General features: G+C 32.1%; 1 long non-coding RNA gene across 1 annotated transcript; it reads left to right on the top strand.

The window, feature by feature from the left end:
* Positions 1-13261: 13261 nt before the first annotated feature.
* LOC136269878 (uncharacterized) lies at positions 13262-14625 on the top strand. Its single transcript, XR_010707458.1, has 3 exons — positions 13262-13428; positions 13664-13765; positions 14145-14625. It is a non-coding gene; the product is annotated as an uncharacterized lncRNA (long non-coding RNA).
* The last annotated feature ends 94 nt before the right edge of the window (positions 14626-14719 follow it).

Genomic DNA, 14719 nt, shown 5'->3' with positions numbered 1-14719 from the left:
CTCGTATACGTGTTTATATTAATACATAAAAATTGTTTTCGTCAATTTGAAGTCGACACAGTGCATGCAAATAAAGGTTCAGTCGCATTCTATTGTTTAACAAATATACTTTCAATCATTTTCTCTCTCAGATGTGTATAATGCATTTAAATTTATTTTATATCAAATTACCGAAAACTTAAAATTACACTGAATTCACATGTAATGTGCAGGGAAAAACCTTTAACTAAAGGCTTTTGTTAACACAATAATCACTTTTATTCTTTTGCACCGCAGCTCTTAGCAGTAGGATACAATTCAATGGTAAAAATTATCAGTATACACTCCAATTATTGTTCAAATGTTAAGATAATTTCCTGTGAAATATACGCATGTACATGATTTGCTTGGTAATTTGAAAAATGGTATATAACGCTTAGTTGTATACACATTATGTGTTTTCCATGCATAGCAAAAATAACATACAAGCGTTATATAGTAAAACATCAGCATTCTTAGCCTCTCAAATTCTGATAAAGAAAAAAATTGCAGTTATTGAATACTGAATATTCAATAACTGCAATCTTTTCTTGATACCTTTATTCTATCCAACGCCCATATCGTTAGTTGTTAGGACTTGTTTATAATCCTTTTAAAATTTACAATAAAATATGTTCCAACCGAATCATGGTCTATAAACTCTTAAATAATGTTTGGTATTTCTTATTATCATGATCATAGAAGTTAGTTCTGCAGAGTATTCATATTGAAAGGAGGCTCATTTTATTATTTATAGTGTCACATGGATTTTTCCGAGTAAAAATATAAGAATTGCAGTTAATGATTAAAACTTTGAAGAAAAAAGAACCCGTCAACTCCCCTCTAAGTTGGTATCGGTTGACGAAACATTTCGTAGAATTTATTGTCACGCCATATATAGATCTAAATAATTGCAGATTTTGAACTATTCATGAAATACAGGAGAGGGTCTTTTCTCACTGAGAAAAACTGAAAAAAAACCCAACAACAAACAAACAAGATTGAAAACCATCAAGTACATAGGTACCAGCCGGTTTTTAGATGATCGATAAAAGTATGAAAAACACGTTAAATAATTTGAATATGTATATATATCCTTCACAAAGGTTTGTGGTCTTTTGTTTATGACAAATATATACACTGTATGCATCCTTTGCCAAAAAGTGTTAATGTTAACACAGAATGTACCTAATAGCCGAAGTCTTTTTTTTTTATTAAACAACTGTGGTCGTCTGGTTTCGATATCTTTAGACATAGATGAAACAGAATCATACATTAATAATCACCTGGTTCAGGACTCATCGGTTTACTTCTAAAAATTGTTTGTCAAGAAGATTTCAGCTGTTTATGTGAAAATGCATGACGGAAAACTCACAGTCAAAAACCATGATACGTTCAATCATTCACAAATTTTGGGTCAAAAACAACAATAACAAAGTGACTCAATTTTACTTTAATTTTTTTTCAAGTATAATGAAGTATATTGTCGTAAACATTGCTGCATTATTTTTAAATGCTCTGTCATATTTAATTAAATTTTGGTGGGTTTTTTTTTTCAATCAAAGAATTTTTTTCCCGGGCCGCTTCTTGACTATTTCTGTGAATATTTTTGTTTCTTTTGCAATAAATCAACGTTGGTCGTATATATCGTTGTCTTTTAATGAAAAAACTTTTCTGAATGGATTATATAATTCATTCAGAAACCCATCAAGAAATGACTTGTCTTTCACACAGAATTTTGATATCAAAAGCTCACACAGAAATTTGATTTGGAATGTTTACCAAGACCTCACGACTCTGTAATACTTATTAGAAACAGAGATAAGTTAAAACATTTTATCTTTTTTTTAATAAAGTTGTTAGAACTAATTCTGCAACTCATCATGAAGAAAAGATTTCTCCACGTTCAGTTCAGAAAGATCCTCAAAGATTTCGCTAACAGGGCGATTTGGGAACATAAATAACGTTCTATAAGAATCATATCGTAAACGTCTATAATTTGATAATTTATGTTAATTTTATTCCAGATTGTTACTTTTTATAACTAAATGGTAAAGTATAGATATGCAAATTAGACCATTGTTATTCATGTTCTATCTGCCTCGCGGTGTGATGTATGTCAAACTGTGTACTCCAGGGTTGTCAAAGGTTAAATGGCGACTAAACAGTTATGACGTCATTTCCCAGTGTACAAAAGCGTTTCCTATAGAAATAAAGGGGGAAAAAAGACAAAATGATAAGACCTCTGCGACATGTGATCAATAAAACTTGAAATTGACTTAAATAATTAAATGTAAATGAAAGTGAATCACTCCGCACTATAAACATTATTCAATTGATTTTCATTGTTTTGAAGATAATAACAAGATATATGGGTACGGCTAAGTCGTTCTTAGAATATTACGGCTTTAATAGTTTCCTCAAAGTAAATGTTACCGACAACATGTGACAATAGCTGCTTTTATACACTTAAAGAACATGTTCGAAATCTATAGGTCGTTGATCGAACTTTAGAGTAACAAACATAAAAAGGATAGATATGATATATGGCAAAATTAATGGGAGGTCTGTATTATTATTTAACTTTATTTTAATTAAGTATTCGAGTTAATTGAATTTACTTTCCGAATCTGATAAATAAGTTATGAAAATGATAACTCTCTCTCTCTCTCTCTCTCTCTCTCTCTCTCATGTTAATTAAGTCTTTGATTTAAAAATACATGTCAAAGACTAAAAATGATGGGATTTCTGTTGAGCATAACTAATCCTTCAAAAATATTTCTGGGGGGGGGGGGGTGGTCTTGAAGTCAAGAAACGATGTTTCGTTTATTATCCAGTTCTTAATTATCAGTATCAAACTTTAAAAGGTGGAGTAATCAAGAATGATCAACTTGACAAAACATAAGTTGACAAACATAGAACTATTTTAACAAGACCTTGGACTTGCGGTTGGATGTAGCTATCTATTTCTTGCGTCAAAACCAGTTAAAAATGACGCTGGCTTCAAGTGAAATATACACAGTTGTGTATGTCGATTTCAAAGAACCATGGCTGCGTAGCCAGCGATGAAATGGACAGGCCTACGTCACATTGCAGTTGGATTCAACTACCCGAAGTCCAACCTCTTGTTAAAATGGTTCTAAGTTAAAAAAACAAGGATCTCTCACGCGCACGTGTTCCCTACAAGTGTTTATATATGTATATGTATATTTAGATGCAAAGATCAAGGCCATTTGACCAAGTCACTTAAAAGATTTACAAAGGATGAAATAGATACAGTATACTTTTAATAGAATAACTTGACAACATTAAAGTTCAGTAGTGATAAAGGTGGCACTGTTCTTTCTTTACCGTAAACCCTGGAGAAGATTTGATCACAAAAAGCCCTTCAGTGGCAAGTTACAATGAATAATGAAGTATCTGATTTGTGTTTCAGTTTTCACTTACATGTATCTAACTTTGAACTTTGTCCTCTACATATTGTAACTATCAATACATTGTTTAAATGTAGGTTACTTCTGCCTTCTGCTTTATACATGTACATGTATATACAGCTTGCCAACCCTACTATCACACCCCCTTCGAAAGTTTAATCTCAACCTTTCCTTTCCTGTTAGATTTTTTACTTTAACCTATTTCTAAAAACCAATTGCACATTCAAAAACTTGTCATGTTATATGCAAATGGAAAAAAAAATGGAATCTTACAATAAACGCAAAGATAAATGTAGGAGAAGTTAAAACTGATGATGCCATTTGTCCATTTTGTCCTACATTTGACTACGTCCTTGAAAACTACTTCTGTTTTGGTACCTTATTATTCTGTGAACAATAAATTTCAAATAGTGAAAAACATAAGAAAAAATATATCCAGACAATAGGATTTACACGTGCATTACATAACCTAAAAATGAAGGAGACAAAACCTTAAGGCTAATTATATCGAATTATCATAAAGTGTTTTTGAACCCGAATGTTAACAATACATGGAATCAAAACAACAAATAAGTTATTTGTGTGAATGCAATTTGGTGCTACTACCACTCCAAACAAGTCCTAATGGTTTATTTATATATCCATTGATATATTCATTCTGTTGGTTCTGTAACGTCTGCCATGCATCACGTACGATTTCACGCTTCGCCAATCATCTTCATCTCAACAGCGACACATGCTTTCGTCTTAACTTTAAAATACATTGTATGTAAACAACGAGTTCAAAGAGGTAATTTTGATTTTTGAGAATAACAGCATAAAATTTGATTTTCTATATTTTAAAAATCTCATCATGAAAGATAGCTTTTAATGATAAGCAAGAACTGAATAACTGAAGTATACATACATGAATCGTAGTTTTAAGTTATTGTATCTTTAATAACAGGCGAGAACTTCAAAGTTTAAAGACATATATAATTCCATGTAAATTATTTTTGCTGTTAACTTCAATAAATGATAACATTTATGCTGAGAAAAAAAAAAAGAACTTAAGAGTACCTATACATGTACTAGTATATATGTGAGCATATTATTTAAAATAAAATTCAATACTAGTATATTTTGCCGCTAAAATAGATACAATATAATTTACCTCCTGTAAAATAAATTTTTACAAGCTAGTATAACTATATTAGCCGGAACTCTAAACATAAAACTCTTCTTTGCGAAGTGTACGTATGAAATTGTTAATATAGAAAAAACGGAAATAGCATATCAAAGTTATTGGTGCGATTTCATTTACATAGTTACATGTATTTTTTTTTGAAAGTTCTGTTTATAAAGATCACTGAGAAGATATTGATGTTACTGAATATTTATTTTTATCATTTCATCTTGAACTTCTGCTAAAGCTGACTATTGTTTCCGTCTTCATTGGTGAAATTATTGTTGAATTTGACTGTTGTCATAATTACATCTGATGATTTTGTTGTTGCTGGTTCTCAGTCTCGTCTTCCATGTTGTTGATGTAGGTGACTGTTCTAATCATTTCATACATCTGATGGTTTTGTAGCTGGCTCTCAGTCTCGTCTTCCATGTTGTTATTGTTGTTGTTGTAGGTGACTGTTCTAATCATTCATACATCAGATGATGTTGTTGTTGTTGTCTGTTGTTGTAGCTGACTGATCTTTTCGTCTTCTTTGATGTTGATGTTGTTTTGGTTGACTGGTGTCATTATTCCATCCGATGAATTGTTGTACTTCACTCTTTGTTTTTTAATGTTGTTTTGTTGTATGTGACCATTGTTATATCATTTCATCTTTGCTGGGACAGGCTGTTACAAATGCCACTTTCTCTGATGTTGCCATTTGTAATGGTTGACTGTTGTAATCTTTCTCTTTCAATTAGACTGATTATGTTGGCTGAAAAGCAATAAAGTTCGATACTTCTATGTTTCCTTGTCTTTCTTTGTGTTTCAAAGAAGTTAAAACTCATTAAAAAAATATATACTTCGTAAAGAAGCAATAGCCTTTGATCCAGTGAGAATAAACCCATAATGGAAATAATATTAGAATAAAATAAATTGAATGATTGAATACAAAAGTTTTCATATTCAGTAATATTTATATCTATTTTGTCAATAGAATGATTTTAAGATTTTCTTTTAGAACCAAATAAACAGTGGACGAAGACGTAACATAAAAAACTGTGTAACAGACAAAGTAAAACAAATATATACTTAACAAGAGCGTCTATGCCAACATTGGCCATGCAGTTTTAGGGATGCTCAAACAAGCTTATCCAATGTGCACTAACTACACTACAAGACAACCTTGGTGGCCGAGTGTCCAGAATTGAACGAAATTCTAGAAAGATTTCCAGAAAATTGTTTACAAATGAAACGCAATAATACTTAGCACGTAAAAATGACATTAATAGGACTCGTACATATTTTCTCTAAAAACTTCTACAGAACGTCGTAATTTTTCCTCCTGAGCATTTCTCATTCCTCACTTGACATACACTATACATATATATATCCGATCCTTCACCTTTCCCTCCCATATTATGCATGAAGACCATCCATCAACTGGGTTCTTCTATCCGATTATTTCGATAAAATACATGTTGTTGTGTTATTCTAATCATCTTTATGGAAGTACCTAAGCTTTTTGAGATTCATATGTTTTTGAATTTTAGGGGTCTGATTTTGAGTATCTTTGCTGCAATATCCGTGAAATCTCCGGAATATTCAAGTTCACATTGGTTTTGTGTACGTTATGAAGGAGCATTTTCCATTTATTTTGTAAGAGGGGGGAGCAGTGAACTCATCGTTTACGGAAACTGAGCTAAACAATGTCTTTCTGATTAATTATGTTGATGGTCCTTGGCAGAATGCTATACACTCATGGGAAATGGTTGTGTTTAAGCATTGAAAAAAAAATTGCGGAAATATTTTTTCGAAAATTGTTCAACACGGTCAAATTTATTTCTCGGTGAGTCCTTCGGATCAATTAAAAGTTAGGAAAACTCGGGGTTGGATCAAATGTGAACTCGTGTTACTCTTATGGTAAAAGAAGGACAAAATGACGTCATTTTGACAACTACCATTACCCTCGTCGTCGACATCAGCGCCATGACTCAGTGATATACGGGTTATAAAGGTCTATATACGGGTTATAGAAGTCTATTTTTGTCGTACAGTAAAAACCGGACTTATAAGTTAAAGATCCATAGTACTAGACGCAAAGCAGATATCATATTATTACACCTTCTGCAACCAATGGCGTAGATTTCTGTTTAGAATAAATGAAAAACTTTAGAATACGAAAAGCAACAAAAATAATTATTATCATCATACAGCTTTTACAGCTTGTAAACAGCTTTAAATTGTTTTCCTTCAAACAATTTCAATAATAAACCAACTTTATTTTTGTTCAATATGTTTTTATACTTGGTGGTCGATAATTTTAATTCTATGCATGCTTAGGATTTTAATAATTGTCTACAAGACAATTAAAAGGCCAATATGTTAATGTATGCATTTTAACGCACACACAGTTCTTACTATAAAGATAATACAATAGGTGTGTTCATAGAGAAATCTGATTCATTATCACAAGATCGGTTACTTTTTTTTCCAAAGTAGTGACCTATTGTAAATGCTAAACAATTTAAAATAAATATTGAACAAAATTTGTTAAGACAGAAAACACAATTCAGATTATCTGGCAGCTTTTATTTCTGTAGTACTATAAAAAATCATTCATTGATCAACTGTAAAAATATATAAAGGGGAAAAAATGAATTTCTGCATATCATACTGATAAAGATAAAAACCGAAAATAATGCGCTGCCAGAAAGAAGTATAAAAATAGCCCCCATGACTCAAGGTACAACGCTATTCATAATGAGACAAGTCATGGAATATACTTATTATTTATTAGTAGGATTAACATGACGTATCGCGCCTGTTTGGTCAAAACATGACCCGTTCGATAATCTGCAATGTGAATGTCCTTTAATTTCTGTCACTTTTGTTTATTATATAACGATTACTACTACGTATGTATACCTTTTCTTCCTCATTAGTCTGAAGAGCCAAGGTGAGTTCCTTGTTACGATTCACATTGCATACGTCAATGCATAATTAGCTGTGAGTGTTTTGTAGGGACATCATATATGTATTTGTTATGCCTAATATATGTCAGTGTTTCACTGCCATTAAAAAGCACAGATCCCACACCCTGCTCGTCCAACCAACGGACGATATGACAGATTAACACGTCACGTGATCGCGACGTAAAGCGTTCGGTCCTCTCGTAGACCTGTTTTGTCTGCCATCATAACTTTTAATGTGACACGGTGAATTAGTTAAGGTGTGGGTAAAAATGGTTCTTGATGTTGTGAGATTTTGGGAAAGAGGATGTCATCCAATAGATTTTGGGAATCGGGGTTTGGTTAATAACTTAATGTATACATGTACTAGTGTACAACATTGTGGGAGTCAATGATTAAAAAATAATTCTTTTACAAAACCCCTAAAACTATTGGTTGCAAAGCTCCATTCAAGCTTCGAGATGCTCTCAAAGAAGAAAAACAGGTCTGCCTACATATGGAAATTTTTTGATCGATCACATTATGAAACAACTTTAATGATCTGCTTAGCATGATTAATACAAGGATACCTAGGACGGTCTCCGTGTGTAATCGACCTTGAGAATACCAACGTATGATCAATTATTAACGTAAGTATCATATGCTAAGAAAAAGATATAGTATAGAGAAAACTGATGATTTTAATCTCATTAACTCAACAGAGTTGGTAAAAGCAAGAAAGTCATCAGGGGCCAAGCAAAATCCATCACCACTTGGAAAAATTGTGGTATCATCGTAATTAGCAGCATTGCCATGACATACTTTGTTTTCAGAAAACATATTCAAGGTATCGAACGACAATAATTATGCATACAACAGAGTACAGATAGGAGTGTAAATGTACATTACGTTTTCTTTTTCTTATCCACAATTCTACATTTCCAGTGGCGTCATACATGGTTCCGTTTTTTATTCAGTCACAAACTACCACCATGGATACCATATCGTGTATATATAGTACCGCTTGACTTTGTGGTTTTTTTTCTAAACAGATACGTTGTATGCAATAAATGTGTCTGCAGAAAAAAACATGTAAGCTTTATACATGAAGTGCACCTATATACATGTACCAAGCTTGTAAATGTATGATATGTTAGCGGATTTAGCGGGGAGTTGGTTCGATCCCCTGTTGCGATTGACCTTAAAAAGAGTAAAAATACTCATTCAACCTAAGCGATCAGCATTCAAGGTTTTTGATGAGAAATTCGAACCAAAGTCCTATGTTCCGGTAGCGGCCGACACGATAAAGAGCAGGGCAAAACGTCTTTCTATACCCAAGGTTCTCCATTTCGTCACTTTTTCATTGCTATATTGATTTTCATAAATGCCTCGGTGTCCAAACTATTGCTATTCAGTGGGATGAAAAATACAAGATTTCTGTTTTGAAACACCCCCTATATACCTAGGTTGAAAGACTCGGCTAAAGTATCCGGTTGGTAATGTTGACAAATCGTGCAAAACGTTCCGATTAGATGAAAATTTTTTGACTTTTTTTCCAGTATGAATCAAAATAACTTGTCATTCTTGTAAATGTCTCGACTTAAAAAAGAAACTTTCATGAAAAAAATCCTGGAAATTTCAATTCTATTATTATATTATTTGTATTTCTTATGTTTAAAAATCGTTAAAAAGTTAAGAAAAAGACAGTATGCGACAAAGAATAAAAAAAAAAGGTCATCGGCATCTGGTGACATATTGATACGAGTTAAAGAATCTCGTTGGGAAAGCGACAACAATCAATCAATCTAAAAATGAATCGAGAGTTTACTGGTTAGAGGTTCTCGTCCTTCAAGTACCGTCTTTGATTATTATCTTAAGGCTTCATCCCTATGACCCACACTTTCACTTTTTGAGGTACCTTTATCTTGCATATTTCACTTTTTACCTACGAACGAACTCTTTTTTTAAAAAAAACTTTCAAAAACTCGATATTAATTATATTAGGCCTAAAAAAAAAGTTGTGTTTAGGGTAACCCGACCTAACCTACAAAAATGCCCCGATCCTACCATTTTTAGGTGTCTGTTTTTATCCGATTGTGAATTTTATATTATTTCTATTAAAAAATTCGTTTTTAAATATGTCACAAACAAATTCTTAGGATTCATGCAGAAAAAAATATGATAAAATTAAAAAAAATCCCTACCTACCTAACCTAATTTTTTCATTAGTGTTACCTTAAACACACATTTTTTTTTATAGGCCTTACCAATTTTTTCTTAACTGTAACTGCTAAGACCTTACATTAGCAACATCGCCATAACTGATGACGAAGAAACGGTTGTCAAATGTGCGGACGCCGTTATTTCGGGGGAAAGCTCAGAAACTTTACTTTGGAATAACTTCGGTGACCATCACCTCAATGGCTTTGCAATGTTTTCTATAAATTTTCTATCTACAACTAAGAGACTTAAATTAATATTGAGCTCCTTTCAATATTTTTCTCCCTAACTTATTTGCAGCTCAGTTTGCACCAAAGTCACAGGAACTGATCATCAATTTGAATATACAATAAAAGTATTGTATCGTGTTTCCTTGCCTTAAGATGATTTTTCAAGAACAATAAACAAGTATATGAAATATACATTATATACAATGTATCATTTTGTTTTACAGTTAGTTATAAGACTGTATAAGGTTCGAATTTTGTATTTGTTTGTTTTCATGTTTACGAGTCCATTGTATTCTTGTGTGGGCTAATCGGCTTATAAAGAAAAATGTTTTTATCAATCAATATGTTCGACACATAATTTGTTTTAAAATTACAACGATGCTAGCAAGGAAAAGATTTATTCATTCAACAAAAAATAATTAGTTCATTTAGTTCTTAACATTTATGTCAAAGGTGGTTTTACATTTTTTTGCTTTATATTTTTAAACAAAAAAACAACATGTTCGCCTACACGTGATTTTTCATTGGTTCTCGTTCAGTCATCAATTCCATTCATAGAATGTCAGAAGTCGAGCGATTGGTTAATATTGATGACAACCGATCAGAATTAATGAACAATGGTATAGGTATCGATTTCTTTCGTTTTTTATAATAAAAGATAAACGTGTAAGTCAAGGTCGTCCGATTGCAAACCTTTTCTGATGTAGAATTAATTTATCTTTGCATTGAATTGCCGCGTCTTCTCTTCTGACTAATTCAAGTACATTAGGTGTCGGTGACATGATTTCTGGTGTTAATGCAAGATAGATGTTGCTTTTCTATTAAGCGATTACATCACACTGCATAGTGACTCCCTCTTTTGCATGGAATTTGTGTGAAAATTAATGGCAAAAACAAAACATTTCACGAAATACATACCACAAAATCCACAGACAAATGAGAAGATTTTGTGATGACATAAGTTTTGCTTCTTTTCTAATTTTTGGGGAAAAAAATAATTCTTACTAAATGAACTTATTGCTGATGAAACCGTTTTCGTTTTGTTTTTTTCCAATTTGAAGAACTTTGTATGCTATGGATACGATTAGTTTAGATCGGAAGCAAGTGCTGGTGTGATTATGAATAGAACTAACGTATAGGACCTTTGGGGGGGGGGGGGTGTGTGAATGCTAGAACATACGAATGTTTTGTATGGTTTAAAAAAATGAATTCTTGGATAAATACTATTTACGAAATCAATAAGTCATGTTAGTAAAGATCCCAGGTTTTAAAAAATGATTTTGAGTTATTTGAGCTCTATTGACATCGTAAAAAAAGTTCGAAGAATTACACTAAAACTGATTTTCTGCAATTCTACTATTTTTGTTTTTAATTCTGATCACAAAAAGGGGAGGGAGGCACCATTTAAATCCGCCAGTGCAAATATAAACCATAGATGCATGCAAGGGATCACTCTCCGCTTCTATCGGACAGTCGGTTGGATAAAGACGATTCGGTCTGAAACAAGATCTGGTCAACATTGACATAATTTATTGAAACTGGCGACAAAGAACTATCATATGAAAAAATACCAATAAATAAACCCAGGACTTGTGGACCATTCGAGGTGGCTCTTTCACGAGACTGTCTAAAGCAGGTTCGGTGTGTTAGAGGCTAGGGATCATAGAACCATTTTAACAAGAGCTTGGACTTTGGGTAGTTGTGTCAAACAGCAATGTAACTGTCTATTTCATTGCTGGCCACTCAGCCATGGCTCTTTGAAATCAACAAGATTTGTCTGGCTTTTGAGCCAAGACTACGCAAACGGTGCACATTTCGCTTGTAACCGCGTCATTTTTAACTCGTTTTGACGCAAGGAATAGACAGAAAGTCCAAGGTCTTGTTATAATGGTTCTAAATATAATTGGAGGATAGAAATTTATATGGGATGTACACAACTCTTTGGTACTAGTGCATAACATTTTGATACATCGTCCTATTTATTTTTTTTAATTTGCTATTCAACAATTCAATTAAAAACGCATTCTGTTTTTCGTTTCTATCATGTCGAATTAGGAAACGAAAACTAACTTTTCTTAAAAGTTAAGCATAACGGGTATTGGCATTGAGTAGCACAGGCGCCAGACATCAAAAACATTTCTTTTAATGATAACACTTTTCCCTCTACTATAGTAATAATAGGGAATAACCTGATATACATATATATCAATTGTTTTAAAAAGTCCCTCTCATAACGCATCCTAAAAGTCATCGAATAAAGGCGATTTTCTTCTATGTCTAGATGAGTTTTATGATTCCCGACTTTATTCATCTTGTAAATAGCAATTATTTGACTTATCAAGCAAAATATGAAACCAAAATGCTCATCCTTACCGGATTTTTATAATATATGCGATATGTTTAAACTAAATCAAAGAAAAAAAATAACCAAAATGAAACAAATTAGCTTCAAACAAACATTATATAGAAAATAAATCTAATAAACCAAATAATGAAACATGAAAAAAAAACTTTTCAGGAGTGACAGAATGTTTTCTTAAAGGTAACTTCAGAATTTGTTGACCTTAATTTTGTTTACATGATAAAGAAACACTTCTAATTCATCCTCCTCCAAGTTGTGGTTTTGACATTAATTAAGAAGCATGTTAGCTCACAAAAACATATACATATACTGCTTATATACAGTAAATCCACGTATCAGTGAAATATACCATGAAATTTACGGAAGTAGTGTCTCATTTGAATATTGTACAAACTGTACTTCCTAACCTCTGAAATATTTGTTAATCAGTTATATTGCTATTTTAATATGAAAAGATTTTGACATTAATCTAATGATTTTAAAACAGATTTTTAAATCTGCATATGTCGACTAACTACACAGAACTCTCGTACATGCAAATATATGCATACCCCTTTTGTAATTAAAATTTAGTGATCGTCATATCCTAAAATATAAAGTGTATTTATGTCCGGTTCACGCGTTCAATCAAGGATTTCCTATTTGATAGAGAGACTGTTTAGAAGAAGAAAAAAATAATACATCTTGAAGAAATGTGATTGTAATAACACGGGTTCTAAGACCATAATGATTTGTGTCGACATCATGGCACAGCATTACTGCGAGAAGAAAAAAACCCTCCATTTTAACTAAGACGTAATATCATCTTTTGTGAACATATATCTTTCTTTATCTCTCAACATCTAGTCCTTGTTGTATATATAACCAGTCATTTTTAGTATCTGTATATACATAAGCAAGTACACATGTTTGTTCTAATTTGAGGTTTGGTATGGATTTAACTTGAATACATGTATACCGAATATTTGAAAGCTAGGCAGTTCATGAACTGATATGTCAATATAACTACCAAGACCTTACTTTGTTTCATCAGACAGCATGAATTCAGTACTAACCAAATATCGAGGTGCGTATCATTATTACAGTTTTCTAGTTTACCAGACACATTTTTTTTTTGAATTTTGAAATTTTGATTTGAACAAAATTAAATCAATTTGTTTTACTAAATGTGACATATATAGTGAATAAAAGATTTTTTTTTAACATTGCAAACTAATTACGGTAAAATGACATGGACAGGTTAATTACAGATGAGATCATAGGATCTAAAAATAGCTTTTCAGCCATACTTCTATTTTTAGTCTATGCTGATTCCCCGAAGTCCTTAATTATATAAGATCATCAAACAGGGACGTGCAGTAATGCATATTAAAGACAGGTAGTTAGATTACGACTTCACAGAGGTAATTACTTAACGGGCAATATAAAGTTTTATATACCAACTGAAGCATATTAAACTCTTTCTGGGGCGACTGAATGCTTGAACGATTTAATTCACTGTCTGAGTAATTTTTTTTATTTCATTGAATCACACTTTTTTTTCTACGCAATATGATTTACGACCATCACATGTCTTCAATGCGGTTTTTGGAGAACACTTTAAATGTTAGATTATTTATTTAAAGTATACAAATGAGATTCGAAATCATTAACTTCAAAGTTTGGCCTCTGGAAATTAATGAGATTCAGAATCAACAGTTCAAAGAATGGATTTTAAATAATTTTGGATTGACATTTCTATAATTTATACGATATAGATATCTTTTCTTTTTTTTCAATTAGCGCCGATCCTAGAAAGTGACGTGAAAGAGTGAGTGACAATCAAAACAGATTTACAATGTCAAGGACGTTTAACTCATAACTTACGTAGTGATGTAATTTTCCTATACAGTATTTTAATTTACTGACTTAGTAATGGTGTACGTGGAATAAATATATATTTTATAAAAATTATAGCTTACATATATTATCATCACTTTTATTACGACTTAATATTCTATCGTAGTTGGTTGCGATTTCTCTACCTACATGTACAGGTAGAACAATTTTATAACAAGACCTTGGACTTTCGGTAGGATGTAACTATCTTTTTTCTTGCATATCAAAACAAGTTGAAAATGACGCTGGTTTCAAGTGAAATATACACAGATGGTGTAGTCTTTGCTTAAAAGCTAGCCAAATCCTGTTGATTTCAAAAAGCCATGGCTATATAGTGGCCAACAATGAAATAAACAGGCCTACGTCACATCAGTTGCTGTTTGGCAAAGCTCAACTACCCAAAGGCCAAGCTCCTGTTATGTTGTAACTTTTGAATTTAATGGGTGGCAACAAAATGACAAATCTACAACGTATCTGAA

This window comes from Magallana gigas, chromosome 7, assembly GCF_963853765.1.
Source record: "Magallana gigas chromosome 7, xbMagGiga1.1, whole genome shotgun sequence".
In the NCBI taxonomy this organism is placed as follows: Eukaryota; Metazoa; Mollusca; class Bivalvia; order Ostreida; family Ostreidae; genus Magallana; species Magallana gigas.
The sequence above is the reverse complement of the archived record's forward strand: the minus strand, read 5'-3'. Positions and strand labels throughout refer to the sequence as shown.